Source organism: Podarcis bocagei, assembly GCF_964188305.1.
Source record: "Podarcis bocagei genome assembly, chromosome: W".
NCBI classification, from domain to species: Eukaryota; Metazoa; Chordata; class Lepidosauria; order Squamata; family Lacertidae; genus Podarcis; species Podarcis bocagei.
In genome coordinates this window covers 89,611,477-89,633,572 of record NC_138131.1, presented here as the reverse complement: position 1 = coordinate 89,633,572, position 22,096 = coordinate 89,611,477, and the positions used below count along the sequence as shown (strand labels likewise).

The 22,096-nt window shown below is 49.0% G+C and overlaps 1 pseudogene across 1 annotated transcript in view; it reads left to right on the top strand.

Annotated features, from left to right (window-relative positions):
- The first annotated feature begins 1,786 nt into the window (after positions 1 to 1,786).
- Positions 1,787 to 22,096, top strand: part of LOC308578225 (tapasin-like) — a 29,829-nt pseudogene continuing 9,519 nt past the window's right edge. The window contains exon 1 of the transcript in view: positions 1,787 to 1,888. The product of the transcript in view is annotated as a tapasin-like (transcript). The remainder of the gene's footprint in view (positions 1,889 to 22,096) is intronic.

Here is a 22,096-nt window from a genome sequence, read left to right as displayed (position 1 = left end):
TGCTCATCGTCTAACATTGTGTATGCCATCAAATGCCAACAGTGTCCTTCAGCTCTCTATATTGGACAAACAGGCCAAACCTTACGCCAAAGAATAAACGGACATAAATCTGACATCAAGAATCACAAAACAGAGAAACCAGTAGGAGAACACTTCAATCTCCCAGGACATTCTATACAAGATCTCAAAGTAGCTGTTTTACTACAAAGGAATTTCAGAAATAGACTGGAAAGAGAAGCTGCTGAATTGCAACTGAATTGCAATTTTTTTTATTTTGACTTCTCCTACCACTTCCTTGCTCTTCCTTTTACTTTGGACATAGTAAAAGAAACCTTTCCTATAATTTTTAACCTCTTTTGCAAGCCTGAGCTCATTCTGAGCTTTAGCCAACCTGACCTTCACCCTGAAACTGCTGGCTACTCATGTCTACTCCTCCTTTGTGATTTCCCCTTCCTTCCATTTCTTACACATTCCCTTCTTAACTCTCAGCTCATCTGTAAGCTCCTTATGCAGCCACATCGGTTTCCTTAGATGCCTCCCACTTTTCTTTCTTGTTGATATTGTCTGCATTTGGGCCTTCAATATTTCACCTTAAATAAATCCCCATCCTTTTTGGACTCCCTTCTTTCTGAGTATTTCTGACCATGGGAACATCCCCAGTAACTCTTTCAGTTTTTTTAAAGTCCAGGGTCAATGTCCAATTTGTGGGATATAATCCACTGGGAGCAGCCATGTACAATATTCCTTGTTTTGCTAGAGTGGGCATGCAAGGGAATGTTTGGTCCAGCCAGTTGAAACTTCCTGTTCCTCCTGGCCTGGAGCAGCCTTCCTCGCATGTGACCCTTCCAGACCTGGTAAAAGGCCAAGTCATGCTGCTACCTTCTACTTCTCTCCTTTTTGACCTCCCTGCATCACCTGGACTGGACTGCTAGCTGCCACAGCAGTCCCCAGGTCATCTTCCATATGGGGTAAACCTGTTTGTACATTTGTAACTTTAAGCTTTAAGCTTGCCTTCAGGGATCACACTGTGCTTTGCCTGCTCGTAAGTAAAACTACTTTTTGTTACAGGTAGGTAGCCGTGTCGGTCTGCCGTAGTTGAAACAAGATAAAAAAATTCCTTCCAGTAGCACCTTAGAGACCAGCCAAGTTTGCTATTGGTATGAGCTTTCGTGTGCATGCACACTTCTTCAGCTACACTGCAACAGAAGTCACCAGACCCTTCTATATAGTGAGAAGGTGGGGAGGGGTATTACTCAGAAGGGTGGTGGGAATGGGTGATTGGCTGATAGGTGTGGTAAACCTGTTGATGACTGTTAACCTCTGACATTGAGATATTGGATTCTTATCTCATTATACATGATAAAGCTATTTTTAGCCATCTCATCCCTTGCTTTATCCTGTAAGACCAATTGCAGTCGTTAACAGCTCATACCAATAACAAACTTAGTTGGTCTCTAAGGTGCTACTAGACGGATATTTTTTTTTACTTTTTGTTACTTATGAACAAGACTGTGGTGTCTTTATTCTTTTAGGAGGGATTTAAAAGGGGATCTTAGCAGGAATAGTAGAACATATTTCAATCTGGACAAGCCAGATTGAATTGCTTATTGCCTTAAGAAACTCACACGAGTTTGCAACCAGGTTTCTGGTGCATCAGAAGAGGAATGCACTCTGCTAAGTTAGGAAGGATATTGATAATCAATATATCCTCTCCTGCCACCCTCAACATTCCCACACAATTACACTCCGCTTCCCCTTGCCTCTGTATCATGAAACCCAGGAGAACATGATCACTTCCTCCCAAGTTTCCCAGTACTTCTACTTCATCGATCAGTTCCTCCCTGTTGGTGAGGCATCCATCTCCCTTGTCTTGAGAGACAATGGGAGAGTGTGTCATTGAGGAAAAACCATTGAAGAGTTACAGCGCCTGCTGTGGTTGCAGAGACCAATGTGGGGGAGACATGTTTTGTTGCATCTGGGCAGATGAAGGCCTGAAATCTTTGGCACTGATATGGTTTCTTATGTGAGTATGAACATTTTTGGGGGGTTTTGCCAGTGCTCTGCAGGCTTTTGGGGTTTTTTGTATAATACTTCTTTATTAGCTTTTCAAATAAGAATATGTCAGGGGTTCAGGAGCAAAGGCAAGGGCAAGGGAGGAAACAGAGAGCGAGGGGGAGGAGGCAGAAGAAAAGATGAGTGATGACGACGACCCGAGATCAGAAGATTCACAGAAAGGAGCACCAGTGGCCAGGGCAAGGGGGGAGCCTAGGGGGACATCCCAGGAAGATAGGGCCAGAGGGGACTCAGAGGGGAGCAGTTGGAAATCGGGACCAGCGTCACCAACAGAGAGCAGGGAAGAGGAAGGGCGCCAGGGATCAAGCGCTGGCAGCTCACAACAGGAGGGAGGGCACGAGTCAGGAGTGGCCACACCTCCATCGGGGAGCGAGGAAACGGTCAGCAGAAAGTGGAAGGTTGGGCGCGCGCGCCAAGTTCAAATGCACAGGAAAGTGACGCAATAGGCAGCCCGGAGAGGGAGCCAGGTCCTAAAGCCCGGCGCAAGGAGACAGGAGGGTCCGGGGGGTCGGCGTCAGAGGAATCCCGGAGGGAAGAGACCCCGGGGGGCAGAGGGACCCAGAGGAGAACAGTCAGGCGGAAAAGGTGGAGCAGGGCTAGGATATTAAGCAAGACAGAAAGACCCCGAGAGATTGCCTGATTACATTCAGATCCAAGGATGAAAGAGACAAAATACTAGGACTACACTTTGAAAAGGCCTTGCAAATTGGAAACTCAGCTATACAGATTTTTAAAGACATCCCAAAATATATTTTGGATCTAAGAAAATTTTACAAGGACTTGGCTCTTCTGTTAAAGAAAAACTCCATCCGCTTCAGGTGGGAATTTCCACAAGGACTGTCATTTGACTACAAGGGAAAGAAGGTGAAAATAAAGACAATTCAAGACAAAGACAAATTTTTGGCAAGAAATCAGGAGGACCTGCAGAAGGGGACTGTGGACGTACTTGCAGAACAGAGGAGAGCACTAGACATTCTGAATCTCTCGATTGGACAAAAACCACCACCATCAGAAGAAGAGCAACAACTTGGAGCTGTTGGAGGAGTTTTAGAAAAATAACAAGATGGCTCTGCAATTCCTTAGTTGGAATTGTAATGGGCTCAATGGGCCTTTGAAGAGAAGACAAGTATTTCATATATTGAACAGAGAACAACTGGACTTGATATGCCTACAAGAAACTCATATAACTAGAGCCCACAGGAGACTACTCACAAATAAAAGGCTAGGACAAGAATTTATTTCATCAGATAAAGTTAAGAAAAGAGGAGTCGTAATATATGTGAAAGAGAAATGGGCCCCAAAAATGATATTTAAAGATGAACAAGGGAGATACCTGGCAGTGGAGATACAAGTACAAGGAGAAAAATTTTTAGTTGTTGGAATCTACGCACCAAATGAAGGTAAATCTGACTTCTTTAAGAGACTCCATGAAACCCTGACGGACTATTTGGATTACAATATGATAATCATGGGAGACATGAATGGCGTGGTCTCCACTAACATGGACAAGGCACAAAGACTAACAGTTAGTAAGGAAGGGAGACTTCCTAAGACTTTTTTTGAAATGACGGAAAACATGGACTTGATAGATATATGGAGAACAAGGAACCCTCTGGAGAGAGAGGGAACCTTTTTCTCTCAAGCAATGATGACCTGGACCAGAATTGACCAAATTTGGATTACTAGTGGTATGGCTCCAAAGATTAAGAAAGTGGAAATCTGCCCAAAAACTTGCTCCGACCATAATGCCGTGAGGATGGAGATGAAACTTACAATAACTGGTCAATTTAGATGGAGAATGAATGACACCCTCTTTCGAGATAAGGAGATCCTTACGAAGGCCCAAAAGACTTTAAAAGACTATTTTGAAATAAATCTGAGGGCCGACGTGGAGAAAAGAGTGATCTGGGACGCAAGTAAAGCGGTGATGAGAGGCTTCTTGATTCAACAAAATTCAATAAAGAGGAAAAAACAAAATGAGAAAAAAGAAAAGATTTTGGAAAAGATAAAGGAAGGAGAGAGAAAATTAAGAACAAAACCAAAGTCCCAGGAGATTTTAAGAGAGATCAAGCTATATCAAACACAATATATGGAATTGATGAATCAAGAGATTGAATGGAAGATAAAGCAAATGAAGCAAAAGACCTTTGAATCAGCAAATAAATGTGGTAAACTTTTGGCATGGCAACTGAAGAAAAGGCAGAAATTAAATACAGTCACAAGCCTAGAGGTGGATGGAAAAAATATATCTAAACCCAATGAAATTAGAAATTGCTTTTTGAGTTACTTTAAAAAACTTTACACTCAAGGCCCGCAAAATGAAGAAGATATAGACAAATTCCTTGATAAATATGGACTACAAAAAATCTCTCATCAAGGCAAGATGGATCTGAACCAGAGAATTTCAGAACAAGAGATAGAGGCTGCCATTCAGAATATGCAATTGGGCAAATCTCTAGGACCAGATGGACTGACTTCCAGATACTACAAATCGTTGAAGGAATGGTTGATTCAACCACTAAAAGAAGTTTGTAACGAGATTCTTGAGGGAAAAAAGGCACCAGAATCGTGGAAAGAAGCATATATTTCACTCATACCAAAGTCAGAGATTGAAAAGACCCAACTTAAGAACTACCGCCCAATATCATTACTTAATGTGGATTACAAAATTTTTGCAGACATTTTGGCAAAAAGATTTAAAAGAGTGTTGATGGAGAAGATTCATAAGGACCAAGCAGGCTTTCTCCCTAAAAGACACCTAGCAGATAATGTAAGGAATGTAATAGACATTTTGGAAAAGCTAGAGGTGAATATAAACACTAAAGCAGTACTGATTTTTGTGGATGCGGAGAAGGCCTTCGATAATATTTATTGGAGTTTTTTGATAAAGAATCTTCATGGGATGGGGGTGGGTCAAGGTTTTGAGAATGGTATGGCTGCAATATATTTTGAACAAAAAGCTAAATTGATTGTAAACAATGTAGTGACTGAGGAACTTAAGATAGAAAAAGGAACACGACAGGGGTGCCCAATTTCCCCATTACTCTTTATTTCAGTTCTGGAGGTGTTGCTGAATATGATAAGAAATGACCAGCAGGTTAAAGGAGTGCAGGTCGGAGCTAAACATTACAAGTTAAGAGCGTTTGCAGATGACCTAGTATTGACTTTGCAAGAGCCAAACACTAGTACGAAAAAGGTTTTAGAAATAATACAACAGTTTGGCCAGGTAGCTGGATTTAAGTTGAATAAACAAAAAACCAAAGTTTTAGGAGAAAACTTAACAGATATGGAAAAGGAGAAATTCCAAGAGGAGACAGGGTTGACAGTGGTCAAGAAGGTGAAATACCTAGGGGTTTACTTGACATCTAAAAATGTGAATTTGTATAAGGACAATTATGAAAAATGTTGGTCAGAAATCAAAAAAGATCTAGAAATATGGTCAAATTTGAAATTGTCAATGTTAGGCCGAATCGCAGTGATTAAAATGAATGTATTGCCTAGAATGCTATTTCTGTTTCAGACCTTGCAGATTCTTGACAAGATGGAATGTTTCAAGAGGTGGCAGAAAGACATTTCGAAATTTGTCTGGCAGGGCAAAAAGCCCAGAATTAAATTTAAAATATTGACAGATGCTAAAGAAAGAGGGGGTTTTGCCCTGCCGGACTTAAAATTGTACTATGAGGCAGCAGCTTTTTGCTGGCTGAAAGAATGGATGCTCCTCGAGAATACGGACATTTTGGATCTGGAAGGTTTTAACAACGCTTTTGGTTGGCATGCATATCTATGGTATGACAAAGTTAACAGTGCCTTTAAAAATCACATTGTTAGAAAAGCATTATTCAATGTTTGGATAAGATATAAAGATCTGTTGGAAAACAAAACCCCTAGATGGGTGTCACCAGTGGAGGCTAAAGCAGTGAAGAAACTCAATATGGAGGTCGGATGGCCGAAGTATTGGGAAATTTTAGAACAGGATGGAGATAAATTCAAACTACAAAGTCATGAGAAACTGAAACATAAAGTACAAAATTGGTTTCAATATCGTCAAATATTGGAGTTTTACAAACAGGACAGGAAAATTGGTTTCCAGGTGGAAAAATCAAAACTAGAAACTGAACTGTTAGAACCCAATACTAAGAATTTATCTAGAATGTATAACTTGTTGCTGAAATGGAGTACACAGGATGAAACAGTTAAATCGGCTATGATTAAGTGGGCACAGGATGTTGGACATAACATTATGTCAGCTGACTGGGAATGGTTATGGAACACCGGTATTAAATTTACGGCATGTAATGCCTTAAAGGAAAAAATTATGAAAATGGTTTATAGGTGGTACATGACCCCAGTCAAGCTGGCAAAAATCTATCATTTGCCCGATAACAAATGTTGGAAATGCAAAGAGACTGAAGGTACCTTCTACCACCTTTGGTGGACATGCCCGAAGATTAAGGCCTTCTGGGAAACGATCTATAATGAAATGAAAAAGGTACTTAAATGTACTTTCCCTAAAAAACCAGAGGCCTTCCTCTTGGGCATGGTCGGCCAATTGGTGTCAAAGAAGGATAGAATTTTTTTTATGTACGCTACAACAGCAGCAAGAATACTCATCGCAAAGTATTGGAAGACACAAGATCTACCCACTCTGGAAGAATGGCAGATGAAAGTGATGGACTATATGACATTGGCGGAAATGACTGGCAGAATCCATGACCAACGAAAAGAGACGGTGGAAGAAGAATGGAGGAAATTTAAAAGTTATCTTAAGGACTACTATAAACTTAATGAATGTTAAAATGTTATGGTTTTCAGAAACAAAGGGATACAGTGATATAAGGTCATAACACAAAGAGGACTAAGATGACAGAGGCTGGAAAGTAAGAATTGGGAGTTGCTATGAAATTATGGGCATTGGGATGCAGAAAGGGGGGGTATGGGGAAGTCCAAGAAAAGAGGTTTATGAAAATATGTTATGAAATTATGCGTGTATGTTTGTCTTTCTAAGTGTTTGTTTGTTCTTTAAAAAATCCTGTAAAACCAATAAAAATTTTATTAAAAAAAAAAAAAGGATATTAAGTTGGTGCGCAAGGGGCGGAGACTCAGACGGGACTTCGCCGATCTAGCCATTAGACGTAGAGTTGCACGCAGCAGCTTGAGAATGGAAACTGTAACTCAATAAAGACTTTTACTCAATGATCGCTGGCTAGCGTGATCCTCTGTGAGCTAGGATCGGGGAGCAACTCTGACAGAATACAATGTCAAAACCATTTCAAAACAATACACCTCAGGTTCATCAGAACTTTTTGACTTCCCTCCCCCCATGTTTCTTCAAATAAACATAAATTCTCTGCATCTTTTAGTTTTCCCACTGTTAAAGTATACTAAAAATAATTTATCAAAATTAATTTCACATTACAAGTCTTCACACAAACATGCTAATGTTTTAAACTATTTGCAGTGATCTTTTAAATAATACACAAATTTACTCCAATCCTTCTCAAATACTTGATCTTCCTGATTTCGGTTCTTCCCCGTCAGCTTTGCCATCTCTGGAAAGTCCGTAAGTTTCATCTGCTATTCTTCTTTTGTTGGCACATCTCCTTGCTTCCATTTTTGGGCTAGTAAGATTCTTGCTGCTGTTGTTGCATACATAAAATGTTTTGTTTTTTTAAAAAATTTTCTGGGAATCTGTTCACCTATTATACCTAAAAAGTCATGGTTTTTCCACAAATGTATATTTAAACATTTTATTTAATTCATTATATATCCTTTCCCAGAAATCCCTTACCTGCCTTGCCCCTTTGTACCTGGGCAGGTAAGGTCCTGCCCACCTCTAGTCACATGCGGAGGAAGTTTGTCCCAGCCCAGGAGGAAACAGGAAGTTTACTACTGGCTGGTCCAAGCATTCCTATTTATGTCTACTCTAGGAATGTTGTACTTGACTGCTAGGTGTTTCACACCCTCCAGTCTGAAACCGGCTATTTGGCCAAATTCACATAACCTATCCAGCACTTTAGGTACATTGGAAAGGGGATCTTCCACCGTTATTACTAAGTCGCCTGCAAAGGCTTTTAATTTGTAATAATAATAATAATAATAATAATAATAATAATAATATAATATAATAATAATAATAATAATAATAATAATAATAATAATAATAATAATAATAATAATTTATACCCCGCCCATCTTTATGTCCTACTCTTATGCCTTGAATATCTTGATCTAATCTTAAGACTTTCGCCAGAACTTCCAAAACAGTTATAATTACCAATGGTGATAAAGGACAACCCTGTCTGGTACCTTTTGTAATATCACAAGTTTCTGTTAAAGTGTTGTTAACAATCAGTTTGGCTTTCTGTTCATCTCCGCCAAGCTAAGCAGTTCACTCCTTACCTCTCTCGCCCTGACCTAGCCACTGTGATCCACGCAAAGGTAACCTCCAGACTTGATTATTGTAACTCACTCTACGTGGGGCTGCCCTTGAGACTGACCCAGAAACTCCAGCGGGTGCAGAATGCCATGGTGAGACTCCTTACGGGGTCCTCGCCTTGGGATCACATTCACCCAGTGCTATTCCAGCTGCACTAGCTCTCAGTGGAGTACAGGGTCAGATTAAAGGTGCTGCTTTTAACCTTTAAAGCCCTATACGGCCTAGTACCCTCATACCTATGAGACTGTCTCTCCTGGTATGTCCCACTGAGGACCTTACGGTCTTCAAATAAAAACATATTGGAGATCCCGGGCCATAGGGATGTGAGGCTGGCCTCAGCCAGAGACAGGGCTTTTTTGGCCGTGGACCCGATCAGGTGGGACGCTCTGTCACAAGAGACTGGGGCCCTGCGGGACTTGACATTTTTCCGCAGGGCCTACAAGACGGAGCTGTTCCGCCAGGCCTTTGGCCAAGGCACAGTCTGACCCCCTCTCTCCTTCTGTAATCTTCATAGAACTCTAGCCCAATTGTCAGGGGTTTAGGAGCAGAGGCACGGGCAAGGGAGGAAACAGAGAGCGAAGGGGAGGAGGCAGAAGAAAAGATGAGTGATGACGACGACCCGAGATCTCCTAGTCTTTCCAGTGAATCAGAGGATTCACAGAAAGGAGCACCAGTGGCCAGGGCAAGGGGGGCACCCCAGGAAGATAGAGCCAGAAGGGACTCAGGGGGGAGCAGCTGGAAATCGGGACCAGCGTCACCGCCAGGAAGCAGGGAAGAGGAAGGGAGCCAGGGGGGAAGCGCTGGCAGCTCACCACAGGAGGGAGGGCATGAGTCAGGAGTGGCCACACCTCCATCGGGGAGCGAAGAAACGGTTAAGAGGAAGGTGGAAGGTTGGGCGCGCGCGCCAAGTTCAAATGCAGAGGAAGGCGGCGCAGTAAGCAGCCCCGAAAGGGAACCAGGTCCTAAAGCCCGGCGCAAGGAGGCAGGAGGGTCCGGGTCAGCGTCAGAAGAATCCCGGAAGGAGGAGGCCCCGGGGGGTAGAGGGACCCAGAGGAGGACAGTCAGGCGGAAAAGGTGGAGCAAGGCTAGGATATTAAGTTGGTGCTCACGGGGCGGAGACTCAGACGGAGCTTCGCCGATCTAGCTACTAGACGTAGAGTTTGCGCGCAGCAGCGTGAGAATGGAAACTGTAATTCAATAAAGACTTTTACTTAATGATCGCTGGCTAGCGTGATCCTCTGTGAGCTAGGATCTTCAAGCAGCTCTGACAGTAAGCTCCGTCACCTCATTGTGGGCATCTACAGCCTCGAGGAGGGGAGAGAAACAGGTGCCTACTAGCGAGCTCACGAACGGCAGACGACATGACGGCTGAGCAGCAGATAGAGGACCTCAGAAAAGCAGTGGCACAACTGAACGCCGAGGTTCTCGCATCCAGGAAGAGAGAGGAGGAGGCAGCTGCCGCCTGCAGGGATCTCCAGGTCAGGTTAGACGTGCTGACAAAGCAGACACCCCGGCAGGAGGGAATTGGGTTGGCGAGACGGGCAGGCGGGCTAGTCTCTCACTTCGATGGGAACCTGCAACAGTATCCCAACTTTAGAGCCGACGTACTGTGCGCACTGCAACTGCTGCATAAAGACTTTAGAGATGAACAAGAGAGAGTGGGGTTCATCATGTCCCATCTGCATGGGGATGCGAAAGCATGGCTACGCAATTTATGGAGAGATAAGGATCCGGCGCTCCAGAATGCGGATGCCTTTATTAAAGCGATGGATGGGTGCTTTTTATCAAGTATTGACGTGGATCTTGCACGGAAGGAGGTGCATGGGCTGAGACAAGGGAGGGCCAGCGTCAGGCAGTATCATGCCCGCTTTTTCGCCTTGGTCAGTGCCCTGGAATGGGACAGAGATTCGGCTCCTGTAAGAGACCTCTTTTGGGAGGGGCTGCACAACTCGATTAAAGATGAGATCGCGAGGGGGGAGAGACCCCGAACCACCCAGGAGGTTGTTCAGAGGGCACTGGCAGTGGGGGTGAGGCTGGAAGGACGTCCGTGGAGCAGGGACGAAGGGCGTGGAGGGCGCGAACCAGCCGGGGGCCCCTCCTTCCTTCCCAGAGAAGCAGCGCGGGCGCAATCCACGCCTCCGCCAGGAGGAGGAGCCGAACCTATGGAGGTTGGAGGTGCAAGGGCTCAGTCAGCAACCAGAGCCCTAGCACCGGCAGCAGTGAAAGCGAAGCCTCCTAGAGGGAACAGGAAGTGTTACGTCTGTGAGGAACCAGGGCATAAGGCAAAAGAGTGTCCCCAGAGGCCCCACAAGCTCACTGCAGCCTCAGCAATGGTGACTGCAGCAACGCAGCAAGGAGGACCACAGCAGGGAAACGACGCAGTCTGGCTGGAGGAAGAGGCACTGGGGCCCAGCCAGACGTGTTAGTGACGCAGTCCCCAGAAATTTTGCAGCCCGTGAACCCCCTCCCGCCCAAACCAGTAGTGCGGCTCACAGCATCTCTCCAGCTGCCCAATGGAATCACCATAGACGTGCCAATCACCATCGACTCAGGCAGCAATGCGGACTTTATAGGGCAGGACTTTGTCGACAGGCACGCTGTGCAGTTGCTGCCAGCCACACTGCCCCTGCAGGTTGTCACGGTGGATGGCAGGGAGCTGCTCGGGGGGCAAGTGGTGAAGCAGACGCCACCAATGGTGATGCGACTTGGGAATCACAGAGAAATCATCAGCTTCAACGTCACTCAACTATCTGACACGCCCGTTGTATTGGGCATGAGTTGGCTGGACAAGCACAGCCCAACGATGGCTTGGTACCAGAGGCAGCTGACCTTCGGCTCTTCCTTTTGTGCTGAACACTGCATCGTGCCCAGGCAGGAAGGAGAGGAAGAGGAATCACAGCTGCTGCTAGGCACGCTGCAAGCGATTCCCCACAAGTACGCTGAGTTTTTGGAAGTTTTCTGCGAGAAGGAGGCAGACAGGCTACCCCCTCACAGACCATATGACTGCAAAATTGACCTGCTGCCGGGGGCGGCGCTGCCTAAAGGGAGACTGTATTCCATGTCAGAGGACGAACTGCAAGAACTCAAGGAGTTCATTGATCATAATTTGCAGCGCGGCTTCATCCGGGAGTCCAAGGCAGTGGGGGGCAGTCCCGTATTCTTTGTTAAGAAGCGGGACACGCCCCAAAAGAGACTCGTAGTGGATTACAGGATTTTGAACAGTGTGACTAGGCCATCGGACTTCCCCATGCCCCGAATTGACGACCTCCTCGCGAAGGTACGGAAGGGCAGAGTGTTCACCAAGTTGGACCTGCGGGGGGCGTACAACCTCATTCGCATGCGGGAGGGTGATGAGTGGAAGACAGCCATGTTCACGCCCCTGGGGACCTACGAATATAGAGTTATGCCTTTTGGATTGCAAAATGGCTCCCACGTTTTTCAAGCATTTATGCATCACGTGTTGGCGGGACTTCTCTACAAGACGTGCGTCTGTTTCTTAGATGACATCCTGATCTTTTCGGAGTCGCAGCAGGAGCATGACAAGCACGTCAAGGAAGTGCTGAGCAGGCTAAAGCAACATAGGCTCTACGCCAAGCTGGAGAAGTGCCAATTTGACGTGACGGAGGTGGATTTTCTGGGCTACAAGCTGTCTGACAAGGGGCTCGCCATGGACAGCGCCAAGGTTCGAGCGGTGTTGGATTGGAAGAGCCCGCGCAACCGGAAGGAGGTCCAACGGTTTGTCGGCTTTGCGAACTTCTATCGCAAGTTTATCAAGGGCTTCGCGATGCAGACGGCGGCCATCACAGACACGCTTAGCTCCAAGAAAAAGAAGTTCATTTGGACAGAGCAGGCGGAGCAGTCCTTTCAGGCACTCAAGCGTCTCTTCGCGTCGGAAGAGCAGCTGCTTCATGTCAACCCCAGCAAGCCGATGAGGGTGGAGACAGACGCTTCGGACAGAGCCGTGGGGGCGGTCCTGCTGCAGAAAGACCCGCAGGGGGTGTGGCGACCGGGAGCGTTTTACTCCAGGAAGCTCAGCAAGTCCGAGCAGAACTACACCATATGGGACAGGGAGTTGCTGGCCATTCATGCAGCGTTCAAGGCGTGGAGGCACTTTCTGATCGGCGCCAAGCACACGGTGCAGGTTTGCACGGACCACAAGAATCTAGAGCACTGGCGCACGGCACAGTTCCTGAACCAGAGGCAGATACGTTGGGCTGAGTTCTTTGCGAACTTCGACTTCCGAATAGAGTATGTCCCGGGGGACACCAACATCATGGCAGACGCTCTCTCCCGTAAACCACAGTATCTGGAGGACGCAACACCAGCGGCCGCCATGCACATCTTCGCACCGACAGTGTGGGCGTGCGCCGCGGCGACCGTGGACCTAGAGGCGGTGCGGCGAGCGTTGCAGGGGGACTCCTTCGCACAAGCAAAGATGGCAGAGGTGCAAAGGGGCAAGGCAGCGGCCGACGGTTTCCAGCTAAGAGATGGATTGCTCATCCGTAAAGGGGCCATCTACGTGCCGGGCTACGCCTTAGACGAACCTCTGCTCAAAGACGAGTTTCATGCCCTCTTCCCACATAGACCTATGCCAGCAGACTTTTTCGACGACTGGCTTTTCACGCCCACGCTTTCGGCCAGCACGTTCCGGGGGTTCGACTCGGACGAGGAGCCGACACGAGACGTCCGTTCCCCGGAGGGGTCACCCTCGGGATCCGCCTCAGAACCCTCGTATTGGTGGGACGATAGGCCAGAGGAGCAGTTCCGCAGAAAGTGGCTGGAATGCTCAGGACGAGCAACGCCGCCAGGAGGAAGTGAGGGAGAGACGGACATGGACATTTTCGGGGACGACCCTGGTTTCGAGCACGGCGGCACAGAGATGGAAGCGGAGGTGACCGTCGTCGACGAGAGCAGGGAGGAAGAACCGGAAGACTTCAGATGGAGGCCCGCCACGGGAAGCGACCGATATCCGACGTTCGTCCCTTTGCAACAGCAGCCCCCAGCTCCAGCACCGGAAGGAGGGGAGGGGGGAATGGGGGGCTTCGGGGGGGGGATGGATGTCAGGGGTTTAGGAGCAGAGGCACGGGCAAGGGAGGAAACAGAGAGCGAAGGGGAGGAGGCAGAAGAAAAGATGAGTGATGACGACGACCCGAGATCTCCTAGTCTTTCCAGTGAATCAGAGGATTCACAGAAAGGAGCACCAGTGGCCAGGGCAAGGGGGGCACCCCAGGAAGATAGAGCCAGAAGGGACTCAGGGGGGAGCAGCTGGAAATCGGGACCAGCGTCACCGCCAGGAAGCAGGGAAGAGGAAGGGAGCCAGGGGGGAAGCGCTGGCAGCTCACCACAGGAGGGAGGGCATGAGTCAGGAGTGGCCACACCTCCATCGGGGAGCGAAGAAACGGTTAAGAGGAAGGTGGAAGGTTGGGCGCGCGCGCCAAGTTCAAATGCAGAGGAAGGCGGCGCAGTAAGCAGCCCCGAAAGGGAACCAGGTCCTAAAGCCCGGCGCAAGGAGGCAGGAGGGTCCGGGTCAGCGTCAGAAGAATCCCGGAAGGAGGAGGCCCCGGGGGGTAGAGGGACCCAGAGGAGGACAGTCAGGCGGAAAAGGTGGAGCAAGGCTAGGATATTAAGTTGGTGCTCACGGGGCGGAGACTCAGACGGAGCTTCGCCGATCTAGCTACTAGACGTAGAGTTTGCGCGCAGCAGCGTGAGAATGGAAACTGTAATTCAATAAAGACTTTTACTTAATGATCGCTGGCTAGCGTGATCCTCTGTGAGCTAGGATCTTCAAGCAGCTCTGACACCAATGGTTGCCATTAATTTGATTCTGAACTGATTTTAGAATGTTTTTTAATTAATTGACTGTGATGTTATGTAAATTGTGCTATTTTTACTGGTGTTAGCCACTCTGAGCCTGGCTTTGGCTGGGGAGGGCGGGATATAAATAAATTGTTGTTGTTATAAATAGCTCCCAGTCCCATATGGAAAGGTTGATCAAAGTCCATCATCTCTAAATTATTTTTCATAAAGTTCCATGAAATATTGTCAAAGGCCTTTTATGCATCTATAAATATTAAAGCTGCTTGCTTGTCATTCCAGGTCTCCAAATATTCTATTAGGCCTACCATATCTCTTACATTGTCTTTCATATGTCAACCAGGAAGGAAGCCTGCTTGACCTTCATGAATTAATTCTTTCACCAATTCTTTTAACCTATTTGCTAAAATGTTAGCAAAAAGTTTATAATCATTATTTAATAACGAAATTAGCTTATAATTTTTCACCATAAATGGATCAGCACCTTGTTTTGGAATTATTGTAATATATGCTTCTTTCTAAAAGACTGGTAATTGGTAATGTTCCTTTATTCAGTATGTTATTCAGAACATTCTTCAATGGCTGATTCATGGCCCCTGCCCAGAAAGGCTTCCCTTGGGGCTCTGGCAGGGGGAAAGGATGGCCTGGCAGGGGCTCCCCCATTTCAAGGGGGATTCTGGCCATCCCCCCCAGACTTGGCAGAGAGAAATGGGGGGCAGCAGGACCCTCTGCTCCCAGACTTGGGGGTCTGCCCCTGCCATTCAGAAGCAGAACACCCCCCTGCAGCCCTGGGACCCCCTTCTGGGTAGTGCTTAAGAGCGGTAGTCTCGTAATCTGGGGAACCGAGTTCGTGTCTCCGCTCCTCCACATGCAGCTGCTGGGTGACCTTGGGCCAGTCACACTTCTCTGAAGTCTCTCAGCCCCACTCACCCCACAGAGTGTTTGTTGTGGGGGAGGAGGGGAAAGGAGAACGTGAGCCGCTTTGAGACTCCTTAAAGGGAGTGAAAGGAGGAATATCAAAATCCAAACTCCTCTTCTTCTTCTTCTTCTTCTTCTTCTTCTTCTTCTTCTTCTTCTTCTTCTTCTCCCCCAGGCACCCCAAGGGGGAAGAGAGAGGAGACTCACCGGACTCTTCCCAGGAGGGAAACAGAGGCAGCACGCGAGGAGGAGACAAGAGATGCCCAAAGCGGCTGGGCACGGAGGAAGGGGATTTTGCTCTGGAGGACCTGCTGCCTGCTGTCTCTGCTTCCTGTCCTCTCTAGGACTCCAGCTCTGTTCGATTTAACCCTTTGCAAGCTGAGCGCAGCCAGCAGGTCGCTCTCCCTCCCTCCCAGAATGCGGATGGTCCAGAGCATGTGCAGAATTCTCTGTGATTCTCGGCTCAGAGGCCATCAAGACAGCAGCCTCGTGCCCTGACCCCAGATGTGCGGGCGGGGTATAAATAGTTGTTGTTGTTTAGTCGTGTCCGCCTCTTCGTGACCCCCTGGACCAGAGCACGCCAGGCACTCCTGTCTTCCACTGCCTCCCGCAGTTTGGTCAGACTCATGCTGGTAGCTTCGAGAACACTGTCCCACCATCTCGTCCTCCGTTGTCCCCTTCTCCTTGTGCCCTCCATCTTTCCCAACATCAGGGTCTTTTCCAGGGAGTCTTCTCTTCTCCTGAGGTGGCCAAAGTCTTGGTGCCTCAGCTTCAGGATCTGTCCTTCCAGTGAGCACTCAGGGCTGATTTCCTTCAGAATGGATAGGTTTGGTCTTCTTGCAGTCCATGGGACTCTCAAGAGTCTTCTCCAGCACCATAATTCAAAAGCATCCATTCTTCGGCAATCAGCCTTCTTAATGGTCCAGCTCTCACTTCCATACATCACTACTGGGAAAACCATGGCTTTAACTATACGGACCTTTGTTGGCAAGGTGATGTCTCTGCTTTTTAAGAGGCTGTCTAGATTTGTCATTGCTTTTCTCCCAAGGAGCAGGCGTCTTTTAATTTCATGACTGCTGTCACCATCTGCAGTGATCCTGGAGCCCAAGAAAGTCAAATCTCTCACTGCCTCCATTTCTTCCCCTTCTATTTACCAGGAGGTGATGGGACCAGTGGCCATGATCTTCGTTTTTTGGATGTTGAGCTTCCCCCTCCCTCCTGCCCCGCCCTCCTTCCTCTCGGGGCTCCGAAATCGAAAGGGGAAGCGGGACGGAGTCTCCGCCATCGCCGCCTCTCCTTGCTCTCTCCCTGCCGAGCCTCATGGCTGCCCAAGCCGCTCCGCTCCGCGCCAAGGGGCTCCCGCTGCTGCTGCTGCTGGGTAGGTCGTGGCCGGACGCCTGGGTCCCCCAGGGACGCAGACTTATAAAAAATATTGGGGGGGCCCGGGAAAGCTCATGAATAATAAATAAGCTCATGAATATGCAAATAAAGTGGCACCGCCTCCTCGTGAGCGAATAGGGGAGAGCGTGCTGCGCCTATTAATCAGCTCCGGAACAGCTGATATGCGGGAAACGTGGGGCTAGCCGGAGAAGAGAGGGCGAGCCCCCTCCGCTCCGGCTCTTGACTGGCTGGGAGGTGTGGCCGGTCGGGATTCCCCTGTTCTCGCGGGGGCTGAAATTCCCCCCGGCAGTGCCTTGGCAGTGGCGGTGGTGCTGCGAAGCAGCGAGGCAGGAGCCCCCGCCCCCGGGGATTACCTAATCTCGCGGGGGACGGCCGGGGCTGTCCGACTAGGGCGCGCGGCTGGCTGGCTGGCTGGCGAGGGAGCAGGTGGGGAGGAGGCGGGGGACGGCGGCGGTGCTCTGCTGGAAGAGCGCCTGAGATTATTGGGGGGGCTGGGCCCCCCGCAAAAAATTTTTGAGGGGGCTTGAGCCCCCTCAGGCCCCATGGAGTCGGCGCCTATGGGAGGAGAGCTCGGGGCCGGACGCCTGGGTTCCCTCCGAGTGGGGGGGGCGGAGGGGGAGAGCTCGGGGCCGGATGCCTGGGTTCCCTCCGAGGGGGGGGGCGGAGGAGGAGAGCTCGGGGCCGGACGCCTGGGTTCCCTCCGAGGGGGGGGGCGGAGGAGGAGAGCTCGGGGCCGGACGCCTGGGTTCCCTCGGGGGGGGCCGGAGGAGGAGAGCTCAGGGCCGGACGCCTGGGTTCCCTCCGAGGGGGGGTGGAGGAGGAGAGCTCGGGGCCGGACGCCTGGGTTCCCTCCGAGGGGGGGGGCGGAGGAGAGCTCGGGGCCGGACGCCTGGGTTCCCTCTGAGGGGGGGCGGAGGAGAGCTCGGGGCCGGACACCTGGGTTCCCTCCGAGGGGGGGGCGGAGGAGGAGAGCTCGGGGCCGGACGCCTGGGTTCCCTCCGAGGGGGGGCGGAGGAGGAGAGCTCGGGGCCGGACACCTGGGTTCCCTCCAAGGGGGGGGGCAGAGGAGGAGAGCTCGGGGCCGGACGCCTGGGTTCCCTCCGAGGGGGGGTGGTGGAGGAGAGCTCGGGGCCGGACGCCTGGGTTCCCCCCTCGCAGGGCGCGGGAGGAGGAGAGCTCGGGGCCGGACGCCTGGGTCCCCCCCTCGCAGGGCGCGGGAGGAGGAGAGCTCGGGGCCGGATGCCTGGGTTCCCTCCGAGGGGGGGTGGTGGAGGAGAGCTCGGGGCCGGACGCCTGGGTTCCCTCCGAGGGGGGGCGGAGGAGGAGAGCTCGGGGCCGGACGCCTGGGTTCCCTCCGAGGGGGGGGCGGAGGAGGAGAGCTCGGGGCTGGACACCTGGGTTCCCTCCGAGGGGGGGCGGAGGAGGAGAGCTCGGGGCTGGACACCTGGGTTCCCTCCGAGGGGGGGCGGAGGAGGAGAGCTCGGGGCCGGACGCCTGGGTCCCCCCCTCGCAGGGCGCGGGAGGAGGAGAGCTCGGGGCCGGACGCCTGGGTTCCCTCCGAGGGGGGGCGGAGGAGGAGAGCTCGGGGCCGGACACCTGGGTTCCCTCCGAGGGGGGGGGCGGAGGAGGAGAGCTCGGGGCCGGACGCCTGGGTTCCCTCCGAGGGGGGGGCGGAGGAGGAGAGCTCGGGGCTGGACACCTGGGTTCCCTCCGAGGGGGGGGGCGGAGGAGGAGAGCTCGGGGCTGGACACCTGGGTTCCCTCCGAGGGGGGGGGCGGAGGAGGAGAGCTCGGGGCCGGACGCCTGGGTTCCCTCCGAGGGCGGGGCGGAGGAGGAGAGCTCGGGGCTGGACACCTGGGTTCCCTCTGAGGGGGGGCGGAGGAGGAGAGCTCGGGGCCGGACGCCTGGGTTCCCTCCGAGGGGGGGGCGGAGGAGGAGAGCTCGGGGCCGGACGCCTGGGTTCCCTCTGAGGGGGGGCGGAGGAGGAGAGCTCGGGGCCGGACGCCTGGGTTCCCTCCGGGGGGGGCGGAGGAGGAGAGCTCGGGGCCGGACGCCTGGGTCCCCCCCTCGCAGGGCGCGGGAGGAGGAGAGCTCGGGGCCGGACGCCTGGGTTCCCTCCGGGGGCGGAGGAGGAGGCGTCCCTCGCCCCCGTGGTCAGATTTCCTCCCCCTGCAAGGCAGAAACTCAGCGGGCGAGGAAGGGGCTGGCGGGGGAAACTTCTCCGGTGGGATTTCTGCCTGTCGCCAAGCGGGGCGGTGGGGGGAGGGTTTGGCCCGGGACAGTCCCTCCGCTTTCGCTTTCGCTTTCCTGGCCGAGTCCCGAATCCGGCCCCGTTGCTGCCCTGCTGCTCCTGCCATCTTCGCTTGCGTCCCAATGGAGCCTCCCTGGGCAAGGAGGGCTGAGGGGACCCCCTGGGTGTGGGGGGAGGGAAGGGATATAGTCATATAGTCCATCACTTTCATCTGCCATTCTTCCAGAGTGGGTAGATCTTGTGTCTTCCAATACTTTGCGATGAGTATTCTTGCTGCTGTTGTAGCATACATCAAAAAAGTTCTATCCCTCTTTGACACCAATTGGCCGACAATGCCGAAGAGAAAGGCCTCTGGTTTTTTAGGAAATGTACATTTAAGTACCTTTTTCATTTCATTATAAATCATTTCCCAGAAAGCCTTAATCTTCGGGCATGTCCACCAAAGGTGATAGAAGGTACCTTCAGTCTCTTTACATTTCCAACACTTGTTATCGGGCATATGATAAATTTTTGCCAGCTTGACTGGGGTCATGTACCACCTATAGACCATTTTCATAATGTTTTCCTTTAAGGCATTACATGCCGTAAATTTAATACCAGTGTTCCATAACCATTCCCAGTCAGCAGACATAATGTTATGACCAACGTCCTGTGCCCACTTAATCATAGCCGATTTAACTGTTTCATCCTGTGTATTCCATTTCAGCAGCAAGTTATACATTCTTGATAAATTCTTAGTATTGGGTTCTAGCAGTTCAGTCTCTAGTTTTGATTTTTCCACCTGAAAGCCAATTTTCCTATCCTGTTTGAAAAACTCCATTATTTGGTGATATTGAAACCAGTTTTGTACCTTATGTTTCATTTTCTCGTGACTTTGTAATTTCAATTTATCTCCCTCCTGTTCCAAAATTTCCCAATACTTCGGCCATCCGACCTCCATATTGAGTTTCTTCACTGCCTTGGCCTCCACAGGAGACACCCATCTAGGGGTTTTGTTTTCCAACAGATCTTTATATCTTATCCAAACATTAAACAATGCTTTTCTGACAATATGATTTTTAAAGGCACTATGCAGCTTAATTTTATCATACCATAGATATGCATGCCAACCAAATGCGTTATTGAAGCCTTCCAGATCCAAAATGTCTATGTTCTCGAGGAGCATCCACTCTTTCAGCCAGCAAAACGCTGCTGCCTCATAGTACAATTTTAAGTCCGGCAGGGCAAAACCCCCTCTTTCCTTAGCATCTGTCAGTATTTTAAATTTAATTCTGGGCTTTTTGCCCTGCCAAACAAATTTCGAAATATCTTTCTGCCACCTCTTGAAACATTCCATCTTGTCAAGAATCTGCAAGGTCTGAAACAAGAATAACATCCTAGGCAATACATTCATTTTAATCACTGCAATTCGGCCTAACATTGACAATTTCAAATTTGACCATATTTCTAGATCTTTTTTGATTTCTGACCAACATTTTTCATAATTATCCTTATACAAAATCACATTTTTAGACGTCAAATAAACCCCTAGGTATTTCACCTTCTTAACCACCGTCAACCCTGTCTCCTCTTGGAATTTCTCCTTTCCCATATCTGTTAAGTTTTCCCCTAAAACTTTAGTTTTTTGTTTGTTCAATTTGAAGCCGGCTACCTGGCCGAATTGTTGAATTATCTCCAAGACCCTTTTGGTACTAGTGTTTGGCTCTTGTAAAGTCAGTACTAAGTCATCTGCAAATGCCTTTAACTTGTAATGTTTAGCTCCGACCTGTACACCTTTAACCTGCTGGTCATTTCTAATCATATTCAGCAACACCTCCAGAACCGTAATAAAGAGCAATGGGGAAATTGGGCACCCCTGTCGTGTTCCTTTTTCTATCTTTAGTTCCTCAGTTATTACATTGTTTACAATCAGCTTAGCTTTTTGTTCAGAGTATATCGCACCCATACCATTCTCAAACCCTTGGCCTACCCCCATCCCATGAAGATTCTTTTTCATAAAACTCCAAGAAATGTTGTCAAAGGCTTTCTCCGCGTCCACAAAAATCAGCACTGCTTTGGTGTTTATATTCACCTCTAACAATTCCAAAATGTCTATTATATTCCTTACATTGTCTGATAGATGCCTTTTAGGGAGAAAGCCTGCTTGGTCCTTATGAATCTTCTCCATCAACACTCTTTTAAATCTTTTTGCCAAAATGTCTGCAAAAATTTTGTAATCCACATTAAGTAATGATATTGGGCGGTAGTTCTTAAGTTGAGTCTTTTCAGTCTCTGTCTTTGGTATGAGTGTAATATAAGCTTCTTTCCACGACTCTGGTGCCTTTCCCCCCGTCTAAAATCTCGTTGCAGACTTCCTTTAACGGTTGAACCAACCACTCCTTCAAAGCTTTGTAATATCTGGAAGTCAGTCCGTCTGGTCCTGGAGATTTGCCCAGTTGCATGTCCTGAATGGCTCCCTCTATCTCTTGTTCTGTTATTCTCTGGTTTAAATCCACCTTGCTTTGATGAGAGATTTTTTGTAATCCATATTTACTAAGGAATTCATCTATGTCCTCTTCAATTTGTGGCCCTTGAGAGTATAGTTTTTTAAAACAGCTCAAAAAACAGTTTCTAATCTCGTTAGGTTTAGATATATTCTTTCCATCCACTTCTAGGCTTGTAACTGTATTTAGTTTCTGCCTTTGCTTCAATTGCCAAGCCAGAAGTTTACCACATTTATCTGCCGATTCAAATGTCTTTTGTTTCATTTGCTTTATCTTCCATTCAATCTCTTGATTCATCAATTCCATATATTGTGTTTGATATAACTTAATCTCTCTCAAAATCTCCTGGGACTTTGGTTTTGATCTTAATTTTTTCTCTCCTTCTTTTATCTTTTCCAAAATCTTTTCCTTCTTCTCATTCTGCTTTCTCTTTTTTATTGAATTTTGTTGAATCAAAAATCCTCGCATCACAGCTTTACTTGCGTCCCAGATCACTCTTTTTTCCACATCGGCCTTTAGATTTATTTCAAAATAGTCCTTTAAAGTTTTTTGGGCCTTCATGTGGATCTCCTTATTTCGAAACAGGGTGTCATTCATCCTCCATCTAAATTGACCAGTTGTTGTAAGTTTCATTTCCATCTTCACGGCGTTATGGTCGGAGCAAGTTTTTGGGCAGATTTCTATCTTCTTAATCTTTGGAGCCATCCCACTAGTAATCCA